The 27966-nt window shown below is 41.2% G+C and overlaps 1 protein-coding gene across 3 annotated transcripts in view; it reads right to left on the reverse strand.

Annotated features, from left to right (window-relative positions):
* Nucleotides 1–27966, reverse strand: part of HIVEP2 (HIVEP zinc finger 2) — a 239601-nt gene that overhangs the window by 166226 nt on the left and 45409 nt on the right. For 2 of the 3 annotated variants that reach the window (XM_077289201.1, XM_077289200.1), the window contains exon 2: nucleotides 4277–4403. The exons of the other annotated variant lie outside the window; for it this stretch is intronic. The gene's annotated coding sequence lies outside the window, so the exon portion shown is untranslated. The remainder of the gene's footprint in view (nucleotides 1–4276; nucleotides 4404–27966) is intronic. 3 annotated transcript variants of the gene reach the window in all.

A 27966-nucleotide genomic window follows, 5' to 3' on the forward strand; every position in this document is an offset into this window, starting at 1 on the left:
GTCAATCAGCATCACGTTGGCAATGAAGTGAGGCAAAGGAATCAGCAGAGTCACCGCCTGTGCCAGAAGAGATCATCGCCGGGCAGAACAGGCAGGGAGTTATCAACTGCCTGCCGTAAGTTCTTAGCCCCATACGAAATAGTAACCAAAGTCCTGGACAATCCGTTAAAGGCATATTCTTAGGTTTGGAAGTTATCCTGCCTATCTGCATAACTAATCATATGCTGAATAGCTGTAGACAAATGCATGCATGAAATAGCTATGACTGGCTATAAAATGCTGGTAGTCTCACATCTGAAGCAGTAGTGGGTGGTGAGATATGCAGCCTGAAAGTCAAAAGTTCAAAACATTGTTACCCTTTTGCTCGTCAGTGAATATCCAATGGATCAGGTTTAACATCCAAACTTGAGAGCATCTCTTTAAGAAACTTTTGTAATGTACTCAGATGACAACTACAAGTCAAGACATCATCGCTCAACCTCTCGACCACCCCATGTTCTATAATCTTATATATATATATATATATATATATATATATATATATATATATATATATATATTATATCTTATAAGAAGATATAAATACTTGTAAGGATGATATGAGAAATGTTTCATGTCGGGATGAGTAAAAATTAAAGAGTTATAAAAATGCCATGCCATTGCTTTCGGAACTACAGTGTTACATTATCATCTATTATTTGTCTACTTGGTTATGTTACCATTGATTTCACAGCCATAATTAGCAAATGTGCAACAGGAAGAGCCTGGCCGTGTTGTAAATCTCATTCTTCATAGGGTAGAGTATGTCTAATTATCCCATATCACATTAATATGTGACGGATAAAAAGAAATTGCTTGATTGCACTACAGGCAATACTTACAATCTAGTAAGACTTCCAGAAATCATTTTTTGACACAAAACAGGCAAAACTAAAAAGAGATTCATTAAAGTTTTTTTTTTAAAAAAGAAGTCTCCTTTCTCTACACAGCACATGTGTAATTCACAAGCTGCTATATTCCTATCTCAGCAGATGACAGTTCCACCTGGCAATGCTTATTGCGCTCCGTATCATAACACCATTATACACGGCTCATAATGGATTCTACGTTTCACAGTCTCATCACAGTAACATGACTGTAAAATTCAGCTACAAAGAAAAGCAAAAACTTTACTAGCCACCCAAGAGCACCCAAGTATTTAGGCAGAACTACAGGACAGATGTAGCTCCCGTTACTAGAGCCTTTGATGTCATGTATCAGAGTCTGCTAACAAGAACTGATACCCCACCACTACGACTGTCCACAACACTGTGTGAGAACTACAAAGGTATACGGGCCATGTGTCCAGCCTGAAATATCAGCCTCACTATGTCCGAGGCCCTGACAACATGTGCACCACCCCTTAGATTACTTAAAACCTATGCAGCTTCAAGGATTATTTACTAGAAGTCAATTCTAAGAATAGATCTCTTCCCCGTGAAAAACAGCCATGCCTATGTGAAGCTAAAGCAAACCTGTCACTAGGTCAAAACTCAACAGTTTTTGCTCTTATTTTATTCCTGCTACTCACCAAAGTATTCTGTTTTTTTTTATTCCATCGTATGATTCTAGAGCTATGGGACTTTTTGCTTTGTGCACATTTGTATGGTCTTTACCAAGGAGGTGTGGCTCACTGGATCCTCTGGGGACGTCTCTTTAGGCTGCTCTGCAGTATTATTACCCTGTCAGCAACGCCATAAAAAATTAGAACTAAATTAAACGGTCCATATTTCAGGAACTGTACACAAATTTGAAAAGAAAAAAAACCACAAAACCGCAGAATGCTAAGGAGGGTAGTGGAAATAAAATAAAAGAAACACTAGCCACTTTTTACCTGGTGACAGGTCCTCTTTCAAGGGAATCTGTCACCCCCTGGGATGTATATGACCTATTAATATGGCCATACAGGTTATCATATCACCCCCCTCCCATCAGCATGACAGTGCCCTGAGATGTGTAATGGTGGCCCCGGAATCCCGCCCTGCATGATTGTACAGTACGTATTGCACTTTTTCATGGGCACTGGCTTCAGTGTTCTTCTGCGCAGAATCTGGCATGCACGGTGATAAAGTGCTCTCCCCACTTACTTCCTCCCTGCATAGTTAGGAACCATGCAGTTTCTTATGTCCCTGTCACCCATATACAGCTCTGGCAAAAACTAAGAGACCACCACATCAAAACCCTGTCATGGGCAGCCCAATCTCCAGACCTGAACCCCATTGAAAACCTCTGGAATGTAATCAAGAGGATGATGGATAGTCACAAGCCATCAAACAAAGAAGAACTGATTACATTTTTGCACCAGAAGCAGTGTGAAAGACTGGTGGAAAGCATGCCAAGACGCATGAAAGCTGTGATTAAATATCATGGTTATTCCACAAAATATTGATTTCTGAACTCTTCCTGAGTTAAAACATTAGTATTGTTGTTTCTAAATGATTATGAACTTGTTTTTTTTGCATTATTTGAGCAATGCGTTTTTTTTTTTGTTATTTTGACCGTTTCTCATTTTCAGAAAATAAACACAAAATTTAATGCTTGGAAATTCGGAGACATATTGTCAGAAGTTTATAGACTAAATGAACAATTTACATTTTACTCAAAAATATACCTAAAAAGAGAAAAATCAGAGAAACTGAACATTTTGCAGTGGTCTCTTAATTTTTGCCAGAGCTGTATGCATGGTGGGGAGAGCGCCTTTATTGCCACACACGCCGGAGTTCACTGCAATGAAAGCAGAAGTGACTCGCCAGCGCCTGTGCATAAGAACGCTGAAGCCAATGCCCATAGAAGGGTGGAATATGTGCCGTATAATCGCATAGGGCGCAGGATTCCGGGGACACCATTACACATCACAGATCACTGTGACACTAATGGGAGGGGGATGGTATGATAATGATGACAGAGTATAGTTGATTCACAGTGGTTTTATTCAATAAATAGTGAATAAAACCACTGTGAATCAACTATACTCTCCTGAAATTCATCTCAGCGGCAGCGCAGAATTTTAACTACAAATCTCCCTTTGAAGACATTATTTTCTCTGGTCGGTGAAGACCTGTGGATCTGCAGCAGCCGCTATCTATATGCTCTAATCTCATCCTAACCACGTGAGCAAATTTGGTGTATATTCTCCTCTGTGTAACTGGGTAAAACCCTATTGCGCTCTTTGTCTCCCCATTGTTTTGCAATAATAATGACAGAAGGCAGAGATTTCTTCCAGGCACTGCCCGCCCCAGAGCCTGGAAGAAATCATTAGCATACAGAAATAAAATACAATTTCTCATCAACAAGACCACAAATATGAGGCATACAGGTAGGACTAGTGTAACATTTTTATCACCTGTATGCCCATATTAATAGGTCATATACGTCCCAGGAGGTGACAGATTCCCTTTGAATTGCAGGACTTCAGTAGATACCTACAATATTGCCACTGACGCTGGTCTTACATAAAGGCATAGTCATCATGTTCCATGATGCCTATAAAATCGCTTCCCACATCAGCCAATTTTCATTCGCTTTTTTTCCTTCCCTTCTTCCAAGAGCCATAATGTTTTTATTTTTCCATCGACATAGCGGTGTGAGGGCTTGTTTCTTTTCCAGGATGATTTGTGGTTGTGAATGACATAGTTCACTTTACTATACAATGCACTGGAAAACAGGAAATACATTTCTAGTGTGGTGAAATGGTGAAACAAAAGGCAAATCTGCCGTTTTTTTAGGTTTTACTTTTAAGGTTTTCATTGACAAGAGAAAATGACCTGGAAACATGACTCTTCAGATCAATACAATTATGATGACAACAAACTGATATAGTTTTACTTTTAGGTTTGTGGTAAAGTAAATGATATCCGTAAAAAAAAAGAATACAAATTTAGGGTTTGTGTCAGCATATTTTTAGATTTCTAATGTTTTTTTCCCCCATCAAAGGACCTGTATGTAGGTTTGTTTTTTTATGTTGGTAGAGGTAATTTTTATTGCCACCATTTTGGGATATATACCTCTTGCTTGAAATGAGGAAGGAGTATCACCCTGATTTCAGGAATTATCTAGACTGCTTGTGATGCTTTGTTTTACATTTTAGGTCTACTACCGTAACTTCCAAAGTTCATAAAACAGTGTGATTCCTATTGAGCTTAACAAGAATACTCGTTTCCTTTATTCCTGAATAATAATAATAAGTCCATTCTATATGTAAGATTGTTTTAGGTTAGCTTTAATAAGATGTACTTACTGGTTTAGGTGAAATACTCCTCAGCCTCAAGATATCCAAGTAGGTTATAAGTCTTGGAGGTCATAGCATCAACCATCTGTGAATTCTAGGGAATCCTTCTTTATATTTCCAAGAAATGTCCAGGCAGCTGTAAAGTAAATATATACCAGTGACTGACTGCATGCACCAAGTACTCTAGAGAGAATAAATGGAAGTGTCTACACAACCGTCGGGTTCAATCTCGTTCTTTACCAATACTAACTATTCATCAATGTGCAACTTAATATATTATGTTCCCTAGATAGCATACAACTGCTGGCAATGAAAGAAGCATTGACTAATTTATATAATGAATATGGAACGCTCTCTAATAGAAATTCTATGTTAAAATGAATTTAAATGTAATTCACTATGTTAGAAGTCTGTCTACTTGTAGCACATAATGCATGGCTTAACAATTTTGGGTTTGGTCTCATCTGTTGGTAAAGACACAAAACCTATGTTTTCTTTCATTCCAATGGTAATTGGTGAAATTTTTATAGCTGTTCATTACAGTGCCAATGTATTAAAGTTACTTGGACACATCTGGCTATGACCTATGGTTGTTCAAATTTAGGTAATGATAATAAAGAAAATAGATTTTGGGTGGAAGAACCTGCCAACATTCATGCTTAAAGTGGTCAGAATAAGGCCAGGGTCACACCAACGTACATTCTCTCATCCAAGAGAATTGGGCTGATTATGTTAATCACACTTTGATCAGAGTATGATGAGATGGAAAAAATTCTCATGTTTACCACAGACACATTGACTGGCATGACCAATTGCAATCTGAATATCGGTGATTTTTTTATTGGACAGACTCTGTCCAAGGAAAAAACTGGACATGTGCAAGGACCCTCAGAATAACATAGGGACGAGTGTGATCTGTTGTTTTGTCTGATCACACTAGGATCTAATACGGTTGTCGGTACCAGCCCTAACATACCTCAACGTCTGCGTTTAGATGAAACAGGTTAAGAAATAGGGTCATTTTAACCCCCTAGATCAGGAGAAACTACTAATCCTTATGTGTAAGCTCCATGTACATTTGGTTAATGCAAATAGGCAAATATATGGAGTCAGTGGCAATGGGCAGCTCTAAGGCCCATTCATGTAAGGAAAAGTTAACAGTCACAATATGCTGCTGTACTAAACTCTAATAACTGGTAGAAATAAAACATAATAATAAAAAAGTAAAACCAAAGCCCAAAGCCTGGATTCATAAAGTACATGAGTTTCTCTTTTCAATGTTGCTAATTTATAGTTGTCATCAATGCAATTGTAAAATAATCATGAATTATTGCATATAAACTGGGTATGTGAATGATTGTGGAGTTAGATCTCCTAAACTAACAGAAACTGACTTTTTAATAGCACATTTGAAACAACTTTAATGCAGAAAGTATAGAGAATCCAGAAAGCCCAATTTATGTGGTGGTTTCACTTTAAACTTTGAAAAGTAATTAAGAAATGTCCAAAAGTCAGATCAGAAGCCAACAGAAGTGAGGGGAGTGCCCTGCCTGCTAACTTTTACCATGAGCCTTGTGTTTACTTTGGCTTATGCAATAGATTAGGGATTTTCCAGTCATTGCCCCTTGGATGAAGCAATAAAGATACTGCAGATAATTACACCATTGTTAGCAGGGAAAGCACATTCCTCAGCAATAACCGCACTACTCTCATAAAAAGACATATTGTACTTCAGCCGAGTCACCTCTTCAATCTGTTGGTAAACCTGCTTCATGTTTCCTTTTGCAGAACTTTTACCTGTGGTTACAAGTATAGCTGTTGTCACCTATGGCACAAGACAAGCCGATGGTCAGATCTGAGCGCCTCATACCTAAGGCTCTGTTCGCCTTATTTTTCTTACTTATATAGCGCCATTAATTCCTGTCCCCATTTGGGCTCACAATCTAGATTCCCTATCAGTATGTCTCTGGAGTGTGGGAGGAAACCAGAGGAAATTCATGCAAACATGGGGAGTAGTGAAGAGCGAATATACTCGTTATTTGAGATTTCTCGAGCATGCTCGGGGGTCCTCCGAGTATTTTTTAGTGCTCGGAGATTTAGTTTTTCTTGCCGCAGCTGAATGATTTACATCTGTTAGCCAGCATAAGTACATGTGGGGATTCTCTAGCAACCAGGCAACCCCCACATGAACTTATGCTGGCTAAAAGATGTAAGTCATTCAGCTGTGGCAAGAAAAACTAAATCTCCGAGCACTAAAAAATACTTGGAGGACCCCCCGAGCATGCTCAGGAAATCTCGAGTAACGAGTATATTCGCTCATCACTAATGGGGAGGAGAACAACTCCTTGTAGATGTTGTCCTTGGTAGGATTAGAACCCAGGACAATGCAACAATGCTAACCACTGAACAATTGTGCCACCCAAAAAAAAACATAAAACAACATGAAACTTGGCAAAAAAGGTATATGTGGCTATTTAGCAGCATTATCCCTAAGCAATTATGGTGAAACCAGTAACTGAGGTAGGGTAGTGAACAACCTCTTTTAGGCTACTTTCACACATCCGTCTTTTTGTTTCAGGCTAAATACGGCTCTTTAGAGAAAAAACGGAACCGGAAAAAATAAAAACCGGAACCGGTTTTTCCCCCATTGACTTGTATGAGCGCCGGATCGCACCGCATGGCCCAGCGTTCCTTCCGTTTTTTTCCGGATCTGGCTAAAATTCCGATTCCGGTGTCTGAAAAAAAGTCTACTGCAACGTTTTTTGTCTCCGGCGAAAAAGCCTGAAGCGCCGGATCCAGCGCTTCTGGCTGTTTGCTACAATGAAGGCCTATGGGAGCCGGAAGGTGCCGGAAACGGCGGCCTGATCCGGTTATTTAAACTGAGCATGCTCCAAATTTTTTTTTTATCCAATAATCTAGATAGGCTAGCCGGATCCGTAAAAAAACCGGATCCGTCGCATCAATTTTTCAAAATCTGTGCCGGATCCAGTTTTTCCAACATTCGCTGGATTTAGCCTGACACTGAAAACCTGATGTGTGAAAGTAGCCTAAGTGTACCATTTATGAAATGTCACCCCATACAAAATTTATACTCAGCAAACTACAAAGAAATCTTGAATTTACTTGAGATTCATTAAAAAAAAAACAGAACATCTGGTAATGAACAGGTGACTTGGCATAAATATATATTATTATTATTGGCAAAGCAAACAGGAGCTAAAAAGGAGGGAAGTGTGATCACACAGTTCAATCCCACAATGCAAACAGAGCTATCACAGTTATTATATTACAAGGACAAGGCGTACAGAAAGTAGTGTCCAATGGAAAAACATATATAATCCAATCATACACTAGATAACAATAGATAATAAGTTAGCCACGTTAGTTAAAAAAAGTAATCAATAAGTAGCATTACACTCTTAAGCTGCTATGACCCGAACCTCCTGCTGTCAATCAAGTACAAGTACAGGCAGTCTACTATTCCTAAATCCTTCAACCGTGTAGCCTTTTTCTAGACTGTATAAATGAATAGCTTAAATTACAATTCCCTACCTTACTAAAGCTCCCATACAAATTCAACTAATGTCTGCTGAACCCGCCTATTTCGACTAGTTCAGCTGACTGTCTGTGTATGGGAGCGAAGGCTAACTGATTGTCACGTGAGATGAAGGTCGGGCATGTTTGCAGACGGCTCTGGTCTCCCAAAGATAAGCCGCTGGCCAACATATCAGCTGGACGCACTCGCATTGAGAACACAGAGTGCTTGGCGCTCTTTTGAATGAAAGAGTTGGCCGAGATGGATGTTGTCCTTATGATTGTCCAAAGCATGGTTCGGCCAACAGTCATCTAATGTGTACCTACCGCAGGGCTATAAAGTACAATCACAGTCCAGAGATTCTCATCCGCCATGAACTGCCGCAATAATGAAACTGTATGAATATAAACCATTGTTTAAAACTATTGTTTGTTTGTTCATACATACTGCCGATGACAACTCCATGTAAGATCGGTGCTCAATATGGCAGATTATCTGTATAAATTGGTCTTGACAAAAGCTGCAAACATCACAGAGATCAAGAAGCCTTCTTCCCTGCAGTGACTACGGTACTTCTTGACCATAAAGACCCCAGCTGAACCACAGCTATAAATAATCTACAGTCAAGACAGAATTTGCAGAATTTTAGCCACAACTGGTCTATAGACAGCGTCTGGTTCTACAGGAAATAGCAGTTCTGATAATAAAATCAAAATATGCGAAAGCCACGTATATTGTATTGGAATCCTTATAAAATCTGTACCGCTCTGGAAACACTACAGAAGCATATTTTATGAGTAATTTACTATTACCTCCCCTACGTTAGTTTTATAGACAGACATATAGCATCTATCAAGAGTATCCCCCATTCCCTTTCATATTTTTGTGTTTTATATCATCACAGCAAACTTAACGAAGCACTCCCATGAAGATTTTTTTTTTAATAAATCTACTATATAATTGTCTAAGGATCACTTCCGTCTTTCTGTCTGTCTGTCTTTCTGTCTGTCTGTCACGGATATTCATTGGTCGCGGCCTCTGTCTGTCATGGAAATCCAAGTCGCTGATTGGTCGTGGCAAAACAGCCACGACCAATCAGCGACGGCCACAGTCCGGCGGCAAAATGACCGCTCCATCCTCCCCGCAGTCAGTGCCCGCTTCATAATCCCCTCCAGTAAGTCCTCACACAGGGTTAATGGCAGCATTAATGGACCACGGCGTTATGCCGCGGTGTAACGCACCCCGTTACCGCTGCTATTAACCCTGTGTGACAAACTAATGCATATGCAGCATCAATAGTAAAAAGATCTAATGTTACAAATAATAATAATTAAAAAAAAGGTTATTCTTACCTTCCGTCGTGCGCTGTCCTCGGCTGTGCAAGCGGCAGGTTCCGGTGCCAAGGATGCTATGCGAGAAGGACCTACCATGACGTCACGGTCATGTGACTGCGACGTCATCACAGGTCCTGCGCTCATACCAACCCTGGGACCAGAAGCTGCCATGTGCACCGCACACAGGCGCCAGGACTTCAATGGGCCTTCGGAATGTGAGTATATGTTTATTTTTTTATTTTACTTCTTTTTTAACCACGCATATAGTGCCCACATTGCTATATACTACGTGGGCTGTGTTACATACTGCGTGGGCTCTGTTATATACTACATCTCTGTGCTATAGACTATGTAGCTGGGCAATATACTAAATCGATATGCTTTATACTACGTAACCTGTGTTATATACTCCATGAGCGGTGTTATATACTACGTCTCTGTGTTATATACTACATGGCTGTGCAATATACTACGTAGCTGTGTAATATACTACATGGCTGTGCAATATACTACGTGGCTGTGCAATATACTACGTGCTCTGTGTTATATACTACGTGGCTGTGCAATATACTACATGGCTGTGCAATATACTACGTGCCTGCGTTATATACAACGTGGCTGTGCTACATACTACGTGCGCTGTGTTATATACTACGTGGCTCTGTTATATACTACGTAGCTATGTTTTATACTACATCAGTTGTGTTATATACTACGTGACTGTGCAATAAAGTACATGGCCTGTGCTATATACTACCTACATATTCTAGAATACCCAATACGTTAGAATCGGGCCACCATCTAGTTTGTATATATGTCTGTATAATGCAATGTGTATATGATAATAAATGGAATGGCGCTGGATTCCGGAGAAGACAGTGGTAGGTGAGTATATGAACACACACACTATAATACACATACAGTATACACAGGTTTATTAAAAAAAAAAATCTTCATGGGAGTGCTTCTTTAAAGGAAACTACGGAAAAAAAATAGATAAAAAGTGTTGAATGTGTCAACTCTATATTTATATCTGCATTTTATATTTAAACATGGTCACTTGGAGTCACACATCCAAAGGTTTGAGGTTCCAATACACATATTAGAAAAAAAAGTCACCAACCCTAATTATTTCAGCGGGATTGGCCAATTCCCTCATATACCGTATATGGAGCTTTTCTGAGTCTATGTCAACAGTTGAGGGCAAGCAACAGGCATGAATCCCCACTTTACCCCCCTGCAGACTCTAGCTCTAATTTTTTGTTCACTCTGAGCAAGAGGATGGGCACTAGAAAATATGAAGTTATATAGAGCAGAAAAAAAGAATAGAAGGCGCTCCTACAGTGGATTACCCACCTGTGTAATATTAGATGTGAGTTGTTACCCTCATCTGATCCTGTTGTGAAAAGCGGGCAAAACGCTGAAAATCGTCTGTCTGATTCCTTGGCTGGTGAGCACCCGAATTGTGAACTGACAATATGGAGCAAAAAGACGGGCTGGACAGCAGCTGCCAAGGAGCTGATGATCCAAAGGAGGAAAAGTGAAAAATATACGGTACATTGAACTAGACGTTACAGAGTCGATCAGGCTCCTTCATCAAGTATATACCTGATGAAAGAGTCTGATCGACTCCGAAGAGCTTTGTTCAATAAATATTTTATACTTTACCTCCCTTGGATCACGACTTCCTTGGCAGCACTTATCCAGCCCGTCTTTTTGCTCCATATTGTCTTATATATAGCAGACATAGGCATGAGGGATTCCTGCTCTCCTGCCTGTATGTACCAAAAGAAGCACCAGTAACATAGGTGGCATTATACAGCATTACTGAGCAGTGTAGCTGTAAATCCAGCACTGTCGCAAGATAAAATATTTAAAGGGGTTGTCACCTTTCATAGAAGGCCAAACTCCATATTTTCAAAAATGCTGCAGTTTAACCATTACCAAAAAACATTGTTGTCGCAATATCTAAATACAGCCTAACCAAAATGATAATAGAACATAATTTCTCACCAGTGCAGCCTGTGGTTTTGCGCCTATACCTTTGTGCAATCACACATCAATCTATAAGATAAATCTTTTACATTTTTAATATACACAAACAAGCTATATTCATTCCTTATATTGTTCTTTGTGATCTTTGTTACATTTTTTAAAACAAGGCAACTCAATGTGTCACTTTTCACCCCCTATTGATCAGTGTTTAGTGCAGGCAATTTTACAAGAATTACAGACTTGTTTTATATTGATAGGTTTCTACATGTGAAGACTTTTTACAGGCAGTGTAATAGACACTAACAGGTACTGTAATAGGTGCATTAAAATGGTAAATTATACATCTGTTCTTCTGCAGTTTGTCATTGTTGAAGTCAAATACTGTTTCTTGTCACTGTTCCAAAGAAACAATATAAGATGTATCTTACTATAAAACACTATAATCAATATGAGCAGAGGGAGAAGAGGAACTGGTCTGGCACACGACCTTAAAATACAACTTTGTGTCCTTGGAAAACCACAGTGTTAAGGAAACAAGCATGGCACTTAAAAGGAAACAAATCAGAGAGAACAGTGTACAGATATGTTGTAAAACTTTCGGGAAAAAAAATACTGTGACCCAGAGGGTATCTGACAGACGAAGAAAGTTAAAAAAGGAAGCTTGTGTAAGGGAAAATAAAACTATGATTTCAACTCCTATTGGAAAGAAATAATTTTGTATAGGAGGATTCAGAATTTGTAATTTACAAAAAAATATTTGATATTTTCCTCCATTAATGTAAAACATGTCCTCAGGCTAGATTCACATTAACATAGTGCTCTCCATCAGGGTTTCAATCAGAATCCCTGAAAAACTGTATTCCAATTGGAAACCAGACAGGGCCTGACGTAGCCATTCATTTGGGGGAAGCGGATGAAGTCACTGTCTGACCCCAGCCCTGGCAATATTTGTCTTTTCGACAGGCACAAAAATGTGGTCTGCCACGGACAGCACTGTGCTACCTAACTTCAGACTGCCATTCCTCTGCAGATATGCCCTTTCAGAGTGGCTGCTGAATAGTCACTAGAATATCAATGCATATGCAAGCAAGGGTACTATGATTAAAATATGAAACAGTGAAAAAGTACTAAAACAAGGATAAAATGTAGCTTCCAAAAGAAGTAAGTAAAATAAGAAGCACCTTATAGATCATCATTGCCCCCATTGGGGCTCACAATCTAAATTCCCTATCAGTTTGCCTTTGAAGTGTGGAAGGAACCAGAAGGAAACCCACACAAACACTGGGAGAACAAGATCAAAGGAAACCCACACAAACACGGGGAGAAGAAGACCAGAGGAAAGCCACACAAAAATGGGGAGAACAAGACCAGAGGAAAGCCACACAAAAATGGGGAGAACAAGACCAGAGGAAACCCACACAAACACAGGGAGAAAAAAAAGAGAGGAAATCCACACAAACACGGGGAAAACAAGACCAGAGGAAACACACACAAAAACGGGGAGAACAAGACCAGAGGAAACCCAAACAAACACGTGGAGAACAAGACCAGAGGAAAAACATACAAAAACGGGGAGAACAAAACCAGAGGCAACCCACACAAAAACGGGAAGAACAAGACCAGAGGAAACCCACACAAACACGGGGAGAACAAGACCAGAGGAAACCCACACAAACACGGGGAGAAGACCAGAGGAAACCCACACAAAAATGGGGGGAACAAGACAAGAGGAAACCCACACAAACATGGGGAGAACAAGACCAGAGGAAACCCACACAAACACGGGGAGAAAAAAAAGAGAGGAAATCCACACAAACACAGGGAGAACAAGACCAGAGGAAACCCACACAAACACGGGGAGAAAAAAAAGAGAGGAAATCCACACAAACACGGGGAAAACAAGACCAGAGGAAACCCACACAAACACGTGGAGAACAAGACCAGAGGAAAAACATACAAAAACGGGGAGAACAAAACCAGAGGCAACCCACACAAAAACGGGAAGAACAAGACCAGAGGAAACCCACACAAACACGGGGAGAAGAAGACCAGAGGAAACCCACACAAAAATGTGGGGAACAAGACAAGAGGAAACCCACACAAACATGGGGAGAACAAGACAAGAGGAAACCCACACAAAAATGGGGAGAACAAGACCAGAGGAAACCCACACAAACACGGGGAGAAAAAAAAAGAGGAAATCCACACAAACACGGAGAAAACAAGACCAGAGGAAACCCACACAAAAACGGGGAGAACAAGACCAGAGGAAACCCAAACACGTGGAGAACAAGACCAGAGGAAAAACATACAAAAACGGGGAGAACAAAACCAGAGGCAACCCACACAAAAACGGGAAGAACAAGACCAGAGGAAACCCACACAAACACGGGGAGAACAAGACCAGAAGAAACCCACACAAACACAGAGAGAACATACAAACTCCTTGTATATACAAAGCAACAGTGCCAACTACTAAGCCAACCTGAAGTCCTTAAGAAAAGTAGGTTGGACACTTTAGAGTACATTTCTCAAGTTACAAACTATAGAAATGATACCTGAAAATCTAGTCAGTATATGCATATTTTCTAGATAAGTTTGCTCTTTAGGTAGTACAAAAATTATTTAACAATTGTACTATATTTTCAACCATTAACTTCAAAAATCAATATGCTGAACTTTGACACTAGATATAAAATATGAGCTTTGTACCCCTAGTAATCAGTTACAATTATAATGAGAGGTCGGTATATTTTTCAACCTCATCCAGACATGACTTCAGAATGAGTCAAAACAAAACTCGCCCAGTAAACATCTAAGTTACTTCTCAAATATTTTTATTGTATTGTGTTCTCATTTTATCTGGGTAGGGAGTTCCCAAGAACTGAAACATAAGCAAGTAACTAAAGTGATTCCCCTTGCTTGACCCAACATAATGGGGAAGTTAGTACACAATTCTGAAAATAAAACTATCCATATGAATATACACATCTCCTTCACCATTTACACAGAAGGCATATGATATTGACCCTTGTCCAAGTAGGCTTCATTTGATTAAAACTACAATTGACATCAGGTTTCTGGCAAAGTTTTACAAATTTTAACAGTAAAAATAGCAAACCAGACTGATTGTTGGTACTGTCAGAAATTCAAGACAAAAACTGTACACTCAAGTAAACACAACCATAGTTATTCATCTCTTTTCTTCTTCCTTAATGCCTTTTTATTGAAACTTTATTTGAACAATTAATATAGAATCATTTTTCTAGATTATTTGAGAATGATTTTACAGGGACTTGGACCTGATCTGGTGGCCTACAGAAACAAGTCATATCTTATTGGCAACCCTTAAGGTGCAGAAGTGTCTTTCCCCACTTTGAAGTGTAGGTATTGTTTTGGTTCCACATTTTTTTAGATGTATGACAAAGTTTCTGGTCCCTACTTAACCATTGCTATTTTTTCTATCAGAATGTTTTAAGTTACTACTAACCACACAGTAATTTTGGCTTTAATACTTCTAGAAGCAATCTGTTTCGCATATCCTTCTAATGCAAGTTACCCTTCATTCAACTCTATGCAAATTGTATTTAGTCAGTGATATAAGTTAAATACATAATTAACAATACTAATTAATCATTTAATATTCCCTTCCCAACAAACAAAGCGCATGTCCAAATTATCTAAAGTGAAGGTACACCTTCTAGAAAGTTGTGTCATGTAGCTATTTGCAGTACATAAGAATGAAGGCCATGATTTATTAAGACTAGCGATTTACACTCCATTTTCAATTAAGGATTCTCTGGAGAAGAGGAGGCAAATTCATTCAATCTTTCTGCATTTGGGGACCCATCAGCTGCCATGCGCCAGTGTACTGCGCCAGGGACTGCCGTGCACCAGGGACTGTAATACATTTCTGTTGTGATTTACGCCACTTTTGTGATGTTAATTACCGTATTTTTCTGACCATAAGACGCACTTTTTTTCCTCCAAATTTGGGAGGAAAGTGTGCGTGCGTCTTATGGTAGGGATGTAGCATGTGGGGAGGAGGGCAGCAGCGAGTGGGATCACACTGTTATCCCACTTCAGGAGGCAGAAAAATGTCCCCACTGCTGGGAATCAGTTGCTGGGGAAAGCATGTGGTCCCGATGATTAAGTGCAGTGAATATTCATTAGCTACTCTCCGCCCACCTATCAGCTGAGCGGTGAGCCGGGAGCAGCAAATTAATACTGCACTTAAGCAGGGACACACATGGTTTCCTTAGCGCTGATTCCTGCAGCAGCTGGGGAGATCCGTGTGTCCGGGGGAGGAGGAGGCAGCAGCAGCAGGGCCCGGGGAAGAGGAGCTCGTTGGTACCTTCCTGGGCTGGAGCTGAGTGCTGTGCAGTGTGCACAAGGAGGACCTGTGATGATGTCAGAAGTGGGCGGGCTGGAGCATCACATGGCAGCACAGAGCCCTCCCTCTTCTTGACATCATCACAGGTCCTTCAGACTCCAACACTAGAATCTGCTGGCTTCCATTACCTGTGCTGTGGAAAGGCAACAAGAGGGAGGGCTCTGTGTGTAGCCATGGGAAGCTTTTCACCTCACCACAGTGGCTGGCTGGCTGCCACAATTAAGAGGTCAGTCATTCCAAAACAAAATAAAGCACTCTGCCACTCCTTTAGTGAACTATAACTCCCAGCATGTCATAGGATCTGCAGGACATGCTGGGAGTTATAGTTCTCCTATGGGATTTTAAAGCAGCACTCCAGTGTTATTTTGCAGTGCTGGAGTGGTGCTTTCAGTATAAGCCCTGTGCCCCATTCTTATACTCACCCTCCAGCATCTTCATATAGTACTTCACAGACACCACAGTGGTCCCGCAGCTTCCAACATAATAACGTACTATTATATATAATAACACCACATATAATAGTATGTTATTAAATATTTAACCATTTTTTTGCTTCAAATATTTTTTTCCCTATTTTCCACCTCTAAAACCTGGGTGCGCCTTATAGTCCGGTGCGTCTTATATATAGGAACAACCACAGCCAATATATAGAAGTACCCAGAAAAGTCACCAGACAGAGATTAGATATATAAAAAATGCCTTTATTGTAACTGATTGGCAAAAAATAAAATTACATTAATAATTTGTGCGCACAACAGGACAATTAATTATTTAAAATAAGCATAAATGAATACAGGGAGATAATAAAAAGGCTGGCCCTATTGCATATCCGAAATACAGGTTCAATACATCCCCTAAAATTATATATAGACAAAGCTATAAAACTACCCCACCTATGTAGGGCACGGGGCTCGGTAATGTATGCCGCTCTAGATAAAAATATTGTGCAAAAAAGCAGTATATAAAGTGCAAATTTAGAAAAAAACGCTAATCCAAAACAATACCACATAAATCGTGATACACCTTATAATAAGGTTTAAAAATTGCCAAATGATTAGTAAAGTGCGAAAATAAGAACACACTTAATATCAATCAGCTCAAAAAATATGTGCAACTATAATATCAATGTGCAATGACCTATAGAACGTATGGGTCTTATCATATCCACATGTAAAGTGCTATTTAATTGTGCAACAAGAATTTATAATGTGCAAATAACACACAGAAAAATAAAATAATAATGTGACCCAACCATACTAGCAGCACCGCAATCCCAGGTGCCTCAACTATATAGCATAAAGGTGCAGAAAATCACTTGGTAACCTTGTAGCAGGAATCCCACAACAAAAACCAAAGTGCACCATGTATAAGATAGGGGAACGCACAATTATACCTGAATGCAAGGGTCAGCCTAGTCCCGTAGAAGCGCACCCCGATGCGCGTTTCGGATCTTAATCCTTCGTCAGGGGAGAAAGTGACATGCTGTGGATATGAAACACGCACCACAGGTCAGTTTACACTGAGTATAAAAGAAGCTCAGTGGGCAGGAGATTTCTATAAATCCCATCCACTTTGCTAGAACTGTAAGACGCTGCGTTTTTGACGCAGTAAAAGTATGTAGCTTCAAAAAGGCACCAAGAGCTCATGTGGGAACATAAACTGTGCAACAAAAAGTTACTCAGAAGTTTGGTAACACCTCAAAAAGTTTTATGGCGAAATTTTGCTGCAAACTGTTTAATTACACTGTGTTCCAAATTATTATGCACAAAGAGTTTAGGAGTGATAAGGTTAGAATTTTTTTGTTTGTCATTTAAACTCATTGATAGTGATGTGTGTCAGGGCTCTTTATATCACTGAAAGCAATTGCAGATACCTGTGCAAATTAGTTTGGCAGGTGTGTCCAAATAAAGGCAAGACTACTTAAGAAGGCTGTTCCACATTATTAAGCAGCCTAAATTTTTTGCCAACATGGGAAAGAAAAAGGATGTGTCGGCTGCTGAGAAGCAACAAATTGTGGAGTATTTAGGTCAAGGCATGACTACAATCAACATTGCCAAGACACTTCATCGTGATCATTGCACAATCAAGAAGTATGTAGCTGATTCCCAGCACACATGTGTGCGTGCTGATAAGGAAAAATTGAGGACTCTTTCCAACAGGCAATTGCGTAAGGTTAAAAGAGCAGCTGCAAAAATGCCTTGTCATAGCAGCAGACAAGTTTTTGAAGCTGCTGGTGCCTCCAACGTCCCCAGAACAACAAGATGCAGGGTCCTTCAGAGGTTTGCTGGTGTGCGTAAGCCATCCTGTCGACCACCTCTATCCACTGCACACAAGCAGAAATGGCTCCAGTGGGCCAAACAATACATGAAGACTGACTTCCAAACTGTTTTGTTCACCGATGAGTGCCGTGCAACGCTCGATGGTCCAGATGGATAGAGTGGAGGATGGCTGGTTGATGGACACCCCATGAAAACACGACTAAGGCGCCAACAAGGAGGAGGTGGAGTAAGGTTTTGGGCTGGAATCATGGGGAGAGAGATTGTCGGCCCCTTTATGATCCCTGAAGGGTAAAGATGAACTCCATAATCTATGTGGAGTTTCTAAAACAACACTTCCTGCCATGGTTCAAGAGGAAGAACCGTGCTTTCCGCAGCAAGATCATTTTCATGCATGATAATGCACCGTCTCATGCTGCAAAAAACACATCTGCATCTCTGGCTGCTATGGGCATAAAAGAGGACAAACTTATGGTGTGGCCACCATCTTCCCCTGACCTCAACCCCATTGAGAACCTCTGGAGCATCATCAAAAGGAGTGTCTGTCATGATCTCTGCAGGCAGAGATCATAGCAAGCCTATAGAGGGACAAGCTCTCGGAAGATGGAACTATACTGACCATGAACTAAGCCTGCCGCGCAACTAGAAATAGCCAGGTAGCATTTCCTATTTATTGCTAGATGCCCAGCTCTGGCCTAAGACCTAAATAGCTAGCAGAGGGAAATATAAGACCTGGCTCACCTCTAGAGAAATATTCCAAAGAAGACAGTAGCCCCCCACATATAATGACGGTGAGTTCAGATGAAACAACAAACGCAGCAGGAAAATAGTCTTAGCAAATTTGAGGTCCGCTTACTAGATAGCAGAAGACAGATAGTATACTTTCATGGTCAGCAGAAAAACACTAACAAAACACCATCCAGAGATTACCTTAAACTCTGGCATTAACTCATAACACCAGAGTAGCAATCCCTGATCAACGAGAGCTTTCCAGACACAGTAACAAAACTTCAGCTGTGAACTGGAACAAATAGGCAAAACGAAACATGGACAAAAGTCCAACTTATCTAGTAGTTGTCAGAAGCAGGAACAAGCACTGAGAGGCATCAGATAACATTGTTGACCGGCAAGAAACCACCAGAGAAATGAGCTTAAATAGCGACACCCACTACTGATGGAAACAGGTGAAACAGGAAAGAGGATGACAAGTCCAATTCCACAAGCGGCCACCGGGGGAGCCCAGAATACAAATTCACAACAGTACCCCCCCTTCAAGGAGGGGGCACCGAACCCTCACCAGATCCACCAGGGCGACCAGGATGAGCCCTATGGAAGGCACGAACAAGATCAGAAGCATGAACATCAGATGCATTGACCCAAGAATTATCCTCCTGGCCGTAACCCTTCCAATTGACCAGATACTGGAGTCTCCGTCTGGAAACACGAGAGTCCAAAATTTTCTCCACAACGTACTCCAACTCACCCTCAACCAACACCGGAGCAGGAGGCTCAACTGAAGGTACAACAGGTACCTCATACCTGCGCAATAACGACCGATGAAAAACGTTATGAATGGAAAAGGACGCAGGGAGGTCCAAACGGAAAGAAACAGGATTAAGAATCTCCAATATTCTATAAGGGCCGATGAACCGAGGTTTAAACTTAGGAGAAGAGACCCTCATAGGGACAAAACGAGAAGACAACCACACCAAATCTCCAACACAAAGCCGAGAACCAACACGACGATGACGGTTGGCAAAACGCTGAGTCTTCTCCTGGGACAACTTCAAATTGTCCATAACCTGCCCCCAGATGTGATGCAATCTCTCCACCACCGCATCCACTCCAGGACAATCCGAGGATTCCACCTGACCGGAGGAAAATCGAGGGTGAAACCCCGAATTACAGAAAAACGGGGACACCAAGGTGGAAGAGCTGGCCCGATTATTGAGGGCGAACTCTGCCAATGGCAAAAAAGCAACCCAATCATCCTGGTCAGCAGAGACAAAACACCTCAGATATGTCTCCAGGGTCTGATTAGTCCGCTCGGTCTGGCCATTAGTCTGAGGGTGAAAAGCAGATGAAAAAGACAAATCTATGCCCATCCTAGCACAGAATGCCCGCCAAAATCTAGACACAAATTGGGTACCTCTGTCAGAAACAATATTCTCAGGAATACCGTGCAATCGGACAACATTCTGAAAAAACAGAGGAACCAACTCAGAAGAAGAAGGCAACTTGGGCAGAGGAACCAAATGGACCATTTTAGAGAAACGGTCACAGACCACCCAGATGACAGACATCTTCTGGGAAACAGGCAGATCTGAAATAAAATCCATCGAGATGTGTGTCCAAGGCCTCTTAGGAATAGGCAAGGGCAACAGCAGTCCGCTAGCCCGAGAACTACAAGACTTGGCCCGAGCACAAATGTCACATGACTGCACAAAGACTCGCACATCTCGTGACAGGGAAGGCCACCAGAAGGATCTTGCCACCAAATCCCTGGTACCAAAAATTCCGGGATGACCTGCCAATGCAGAAGAATGTACCTCAGAGATGACTCTACTGGTCCAATCATCCGGAACAAACAGTCTATCAGGCGGACAACGATCCGGTCTATCCGCCTGAAACTCTTGCAAGGACCGCCGCAGATCAGGAGAAACGGCCGACAAAATTACTCCCTCCCTAAGGATACCTGTGGGTTCAGCATTACCAGGAGAGTCCGGGTCAAAACTCCTAGAAAGGGCATCTGCCTTAACATTCTTAGAACCCGGTAGGTATGACACCACAAAATTAAAGCGAGAAAAAAATAAAGACCAGCGCGCCTGTCTAGGATTCAGGCGCCTGGCAGTCTCAAGATAAATCAAATTTTTGTGGTCAGTCAATACCACCACCCGATGCTTAGCCCCCTCTAGCCAATGGCGCCACTCCTCAAACGCCCACTTCATGGCCAAAAGCTCCCTATTCCCAACATCATAATTCCGCTCTGCGGGCGAAAATTTGCGAGAAAAGAAGGCACAAGGCCTAATGACGGAGCAGTCGGAACCTTTCTGCGACAACACTGCCCCAGCTCCGATCTCCGAAGCGTCAACCTCAACCTGAAAAGGCAGATTCACATCAGGCTGACGTAACACAGGGGCAGAGGCAAAACGGTGCTTAAGCTCCTGAAAGGCCTCTACAGCATGAGGGGACCAATTAGCAACATCAGCGCCATGTCTGGTCAAATCAGTCAGTGGTTTAACGACATCCGAAAAACCAGCAATAAATCGGCGGTAAAAGTTGGCAAAGCCCAAAAATCTCTGAAGACCCTTAAGAGAGGAGGGCTGAGTCCAGTCACAAATAGCTTGCACCTTGACGGGATCCATCTCAATGGAAGAGGGAGAAAAAATATACCCCAAAAAGGAAATTTTCTGGACCCCAAAAACGCACTTAGACCCCTTCACACATAAAGAATTAGACCGCAGAACCTGAAAAACTCTCCTGACCTGCTGGACATGAGAGTCCCAGTCATCAGAAAAAATCAGAATATCATCCAGATATATTATCATAAATTTATCCAGAAAATCGCGGAAAATATCATGCATAAAAGACTGGAAAACTGAAGGGGCATTAGAAAGACCAAAAGGCATGACCAAATACTCAAAGTGGCCCTCGGGCGTATTAAATGCGGTCTTCCACTCATCCCCCTGCCTGATCCGCACCAAATTATACGCCCCACGAAGATCAATTTTAGAGAACCACTTAGCACCCTCTATACGAGCAAACAAATCAGTAAGCAATGGCAATGGGTATTGGTACTTAACAGTGATCTTATTCAGAAGCCGATAATCAATACATGGTCTCAAAGAGCCGTCCTTTTTTGAGACAAAGAAAAACCCAGCTCCCAAGGGAGAAGAAGATGGACGAATATGTCCCTTTTCCAAAGACTCCTTTATATATTCCCGCATAGCAGCATGTTCCGGCACAGACAGATTAAACAAACGACCCTTTGGATATTTGCAACCCGGTATCAAATCTATGGCACAATCGCACTCACGGTGCGGAGGTAACGACCCAAGCTTGGGTTCGTCAAAGACGTCTTGATAATCTGAGAGGAACTCAGGGACTTCAGAGGGAATGGACGACGAAATAGAAACCAAAGGTAAGTCCCCATGAATACCCTTACATCCCCAGCTCAACACAGACATTGCTCTCCAGTCCAAGACTGGATTGTGAGACTGCAACCATGGCAATCCCAGCACCAAATCGTCATGTAAATTATACAGCACCAGGAAACGAATAATCTCCTGGTGATCCGGATTGATACGCATGGTTACTTGTGTCCAGTATTGTGGTTTATTATTAGCCAATGGGGTGGAGTCAATCCCCTTCAGAGGAATAAGAGTCTCCAAAGGCTCTAAATCAAAACCACAACGATTGGCAAAGGACCAATCCATAAGACTCAGAGCGGCGCCAGAGTCAACATAGGCGTCCGTGGCAATGGATGACAAAGAGCAAATCAGGGTTACAGACAAAATAAACTTAGACTGAATGGTGCCAATGGAAACAGACTTATCAAGCTTCTTTGTACGCCTAGAGCATGCTGATATAACATGAGTAGAATCCCCACAATAGAAGCACAATCCATTCTTCCGTCTAAAATTCTGTCGCTCGCTCCTGGACAGAATTCTATCACACTGCATACTTTCTGGCGTCTTTTCCATAGACACCGCCAGATGGTGCACCGGTTTGCGCTCCCGCAGACGCCTATCAATCTGAATAGCCATTGTCATGGACTCATTCAGACCTGCAGGCACAGGGAACCCCACCATAACATCCTTAACGGCATCAGAGAGACCTTCTCTGAAAGTTGCCGCCAAGGCGCACTCATTCCACTGAGTAAGCACAGACCATTTACGGAATTTTTGGCAGTAAACCTCAGCTTCGTCTTGCCCCTGAGATAGTGCCATCAAAGTTTTTTCTGCCTGAAGTTCCAAATGAGGTTCCTCATAAAGCAAGCCCAAGGCCAGAAAAAACGCATCCACATCGCGCAACGCAGGATCCCCTGCTGGCAATGAGAAGGCCCAATCTTGAGGGTCACCCCTGAGCAAGGAAATCACAATCCTAACCTGCTGAGCAGGGTCTCCAGCTGAACGAGACTTCAGGGACAAATAAAGCTTACAATTATTTCGGAAATTCTGGAAGCTAGCTCTATTCCCTGTGAAGAACTCCGGCAAAGGAATTCTCGGCTCAGATACTGGAGCATGTACCACAAAATCTTGTAAATTTTGTACTTTCGTGATGAGATTATTCAAACCCGCAGTTACACTCTGAAGATCCATTATTGTCAGGTGCACACAGAGCCATACAGAGATTAGGAGGAGAGAGAGAAAAAAGACTGCAGCAAGGCAAACTGGAGGAAAAAAAAAAAAAAAAAAAAAACAATTCCAGCAGACTTCTTATAACTCTCCTTTCTCAACCTGGGTCTTTAACACTTTATTGGCCGGTCAAACTGTCATGATCTCTGCAGGCAGAGATCATAGCAAGCCTATAGAGGGACAAGCTCTCGGAAGATGGAACTATACTGACCATGAACTAAGCCTGCCGCGCAACTAGAAATAGCCAGGTAGCATTTCCTATTTATTGCTAGATGCCCAGCTCTGGCCTAAGACCTAAATAGCTAGCAGAGGGAAATATAAGACCTGGCTCACCTCTAGAGAAATATTCCAAAGAAGACAGTAGCCCCCCACATATAATGACGGTGAGTTCAGATGAAACAACAAACGCAGCAGGAAAATAGTCTTAGCAAATTTGAGGTCCGCTTACTAGATAGCAGAAGACAGATAGTATACTTTCATGGTCAGCAGAAAAACACTAACAAAACACCATCCAGAGATTACCTTAAACTCTGGCATTAACTCATAACACCAGAGTAGCAATCCCTGATCAACGAGAGCTTTCCAGACACAGTAACAAAACTTCAGCTGTGAACTGGAACAAATAGGCAAAACGAAACATGGACAAAAGTCCAACTTATCTAGTAGTTGTCAGAAGCAGGAACAAGCACTGAGAGGCATCAGATAACATTGTTGACCGGCAAGAAACCACCAGAGAAATGAGCTTAAATAGCGACACCCACTACTGATGGAAACAGGTGAAACAGGAAAGAGGATGACAAGTCCAATTCCACAAGCGGCCACCGGGGGAGCCCAGAATACAAATTCACAACAAGTGTCTATGATGGCGAGAGGCAGTTCACATCTAAGCAACAGCTCTGGGAGGGTATTCTGTCCACATGCAAAACAATTGAAGCAGAAACCATGCAAAAACTGACAAATTCAATGGACGAGAGAGTTCAGAAGCTTCTTTCGAACAAGGGGACCTATGTGCAAATGTAACATCACCTAGAATAAAGTTTTCACTTGAAAACTGATTTCATTTTGTAATAAGCTGATAATGCTTATAACTTCACAATTGACCATTTTTTTGTTCAAAATAAAAAAAAGGTTGAAAACTCTGCTGTGCATAATAATTTGGAACATGCATTTTGAGTGTTTATTTTTTTTTAAAATATACTGTTTTCATAGGCAGTTTGTTCCAAAACATTGCAATTATACTGGAATAGTAGATGACTGGAAAATAACAATGACTACAATTCAGATAGGTAATTTAGAGAAAATATGACGAAAGATTATTTGCATAATAATTTGGAACATAGTGTAATCAGAGTCTGAAACAACTGCAGAGGAATTAATGTAAAGAAGCCCTGAAACACCTTTTGCCTAAGTAAATGCGGATCGCAGAGTATTTCCTGAAGCGGTTCCGTCATCATTTCTGATGGGTTAAAATATGCTCCAAATGCTTCTTCTTACCTTGGTGTTTTGAGAGGTTAAATACGATGGCAGTCACCTAACTAAAGACATCTTGGTACAATTCCAATATCACACTACAAATCTGCCAGTATAAACAGAAGTCTCCAGTGACTAAGCACTTCTTTCAGTACAAGACTACTTATGGCTTAGATGGCATGAAGTCACAAAGAAATTGCTTAATGCTAGCTTCAAAGACATTTAGCCCAACATAGAGAGAATAACATACTAAGTACAGAAATATCTTTCAACAGTGCAGTTTATACAGGTTCTGTAACTGACACCCTCATCATCTTCTTACCTACTACTACCATGGTTTCCAATTTTCCAACAAGTCATAAACATGGTAAAAAAGAACTGGTATATGGTGAAATGTGGATAAAAAGACCTTGACTGGTCACTCATCTGAATAGGGATTGCAGAAATCCATGCATATACTGCAGAACTGCACAGCGTTTTGCCTTATTTCAAATAAAGGATTTTATTCTTGCTGTGTATTCATTTCCAAACTTACTATGGGGTTAGTAATGGGGCATCTTATAGACGCCTCTCCATTACTAACCCCTGGACTTGATGTCACCTGACAATACAAAGCTGACATCAACTCCAACCTTATTACCCCAGTTGCCACCGCCACAGGGCAAATGGGAAGAGTGAGGCTAAATGAAAAATGTATCATATCTTATGGACTGATGTCGGTAGTCTGGGGGGAGGGCAATACCTCTGGCCCCTTCCCAAGCTATTAATATAAACCAACAGCTGTATGTTTAGCCTTTGCTGGTTTGAATTTATGGGGGGGACCCTACGCCATTTCTTTTCTGAGGTCCCCAATAAATTCACCAGTAAAGGCTTAGCAAATAGCTGTGACCTGTTATTAATAGCCTGTGAGCCTTTTGGGATATTGTCCCTTTCCTCAGATTATTAACATCAGCCCCCAGCTTTCCCTCTGCTGGTTATGAAAATTGCACGGGAGCCCATGCCATCTTTTAAATTTAATTCTTTATTTTACACAGAATGTGCACAGCAGATGCTGAATACAACTCCCATCATTGTAGCCAGGTTACGCTGATCTCAGGGAGACCAAGAGACAATGATGAGAGCTGCCTTCAGCAGCCAGTGCCTAAGAACAGCACGAATTCTACCACTTCTTCCCAGGTGACGGTATGTGTCACTCTGATGCCAAACAGATGTCATTTATATGCATGTGTGCGGCACTTATTTTGTCAATGCTGCTCATAAAAAACAGTCATGTCTGCGGGTTTTTCACACAGACCCACGGTCCATGTGAAAAACCTGACATGTGCGCAACACTGATGAATACAATGGGTGTGTGTGTTTCAGTATTTGTGGCCCTTAAAAAATGGACAGCACACAATCACAAAAAACAGATGTGTGAAGGGGGCCTAAAAGATAAGGGTCAGGCATGGAGCACCATATTAACCTTGTACAGTGTAGGGACTACTTCAGTGCTCAAGCAGATTAAAAATGGGCATGGTAATCTCAGTCTGTGAATACTAATCCAAAGATTCCACTGATAGGGAGGTGATATTGCTCTATAGTCACTTAGTATTATTGTTAATTGATTAAGTTTAAAATTCTTCACATACTGCAAAAAGGAGGGCAGTATTAAACCCCTCAGTGCTAACTTTGTTACTCAAAATCTTGAATCCAAGGCTTGTGTGTCATACGCTCCTAGGAGACCAGAGTGTTAGACGTGTATTTTTAGAGCAATTAGAGGCTTCTTAATTTTGCAATTTGTGGCATATTTATTTACCGTATGTACTCGAGTATAAGCCGAGATTTTCAGCCCATTTTTCAGGCTGAAAGTGCCCCTCTTGGCTTATACTCAAGTCATTAAGTTTTCCCAATTTTTTGTGGCAAAATTAGGGGTCTCGGCTTAAATTCGGGTCGGCTTATACTTGAGTATATACGGTAATTCAAATTACATTTACAGAAAAAAATCAGCAAATTTGAATTTCAAATGATGCGCTCATTTCTAATTATTACAGCTGAACAACAAGGTTTCTGCCCTCAATACAAGACCCTTGGAGACAGGACTGCACTGTGAAGATTTTTACAATCTTGCAGCATGAACCACAGGTGGCCAGACTGTGATATCTTTATAAAGCAAAATCTACTAATTAAATATATTGAGGAAATGAAGAGCTAAGGAAGTCCTGGCTAATTTTATTTTCTAAATGTTAGTGCATGTTACAGCTCAGCTTAATACATATTAATGCGGCTATATTATGTCAGGAGTAACACTGGATGTAATAAATATAATATCAGAAAAGTTATTATGAAAATTGGTCCATTCTACAGGAATATTATCTCTTCGAGATCTCAGATACATCCTTAGCACATAGTCTTGGCTGACATCTACAATTACAGAATAATATAACTTTCTCACAGACACTTGATCTTTTAAGACTTGCAAGTCTCGGCATGGTTTCTTCTCTTCTATTATGTAACTAGCATGTGCAAGTGATAAACTTAGCACGTGTGTAGAAATTACTCATATGTACTTACTTAGAACATAATTTGGAAGCAATAAGAAGAACATTTAGTAACCCTTACTGTGACATTTCATCACTTTAAGCCAAATCATTTTACAGACACTTAACCAATGGGAAGGTTAATATACAGAAATACTGGAAGGTTGGATGGATCCTATATTACTTGACAAGGCGGGTGGATTCAGTCAGTTTTCTGTATTCTATCCATGTACAGTCGTAAAGAAGTCTGCTGTCTGCTGACAGATTAGCTGGCATGATACTACATTTCCTATGCGTTTCTTCATCTTTTGTTAAAATGTTCCAACTTGTAAAGTGAGCACTTATGAAGAGACTAGATGGTGGCTCGATTCTAACGCATCGGGTTTTCTAGAATATGTATGTATATATGTACACAGCCACGTAGTATATAGCACAGCCACGTAGTATATAGCACAGCCACATAGTATATAACACAGCCACGTAGTATATAGCACAGCCACGTAGTATATAGCACAGCCCACATAGGATATAGCACAGCCACATAGTATATAGCACAGCCACATAGTATATAGCACAGCCACATAGTATATAGCCAAAAGCTGTACATTTATGGCTGTAAGGGCTCACTAGGTGAGGTGGATCTTCTAAGCCCCAGGTCTGGGTGGTCACATGGACCCTGGACACTGATTCAGCAAGCAGGAAGGCATGTGAGTAATGAGGATTTGGCACACATGGGAATCTCAGGAGCAGTATGACGGATACAGAGAAACCCAGCAGGGATACAGGAATAGTGTTATGATGACCTGGTGGTTAGGAGCACTAG

The sequence above is a fragment of the Ranitomeya variabilis genome, chromosome 2 (genome assembly GCF_051348905.1).
Source record: "Ranitomeya variabilis isolate aRanVar5 chromosome 2, aRanVar5.hap1, whole genome shotgun sequence".
Lineage (NCBI taxonomy): Eukaryota > Metazoa > Chordata > Amphibia > Anura > Dendrobatidae > Ranitomeya > Ranitomeya variabilis.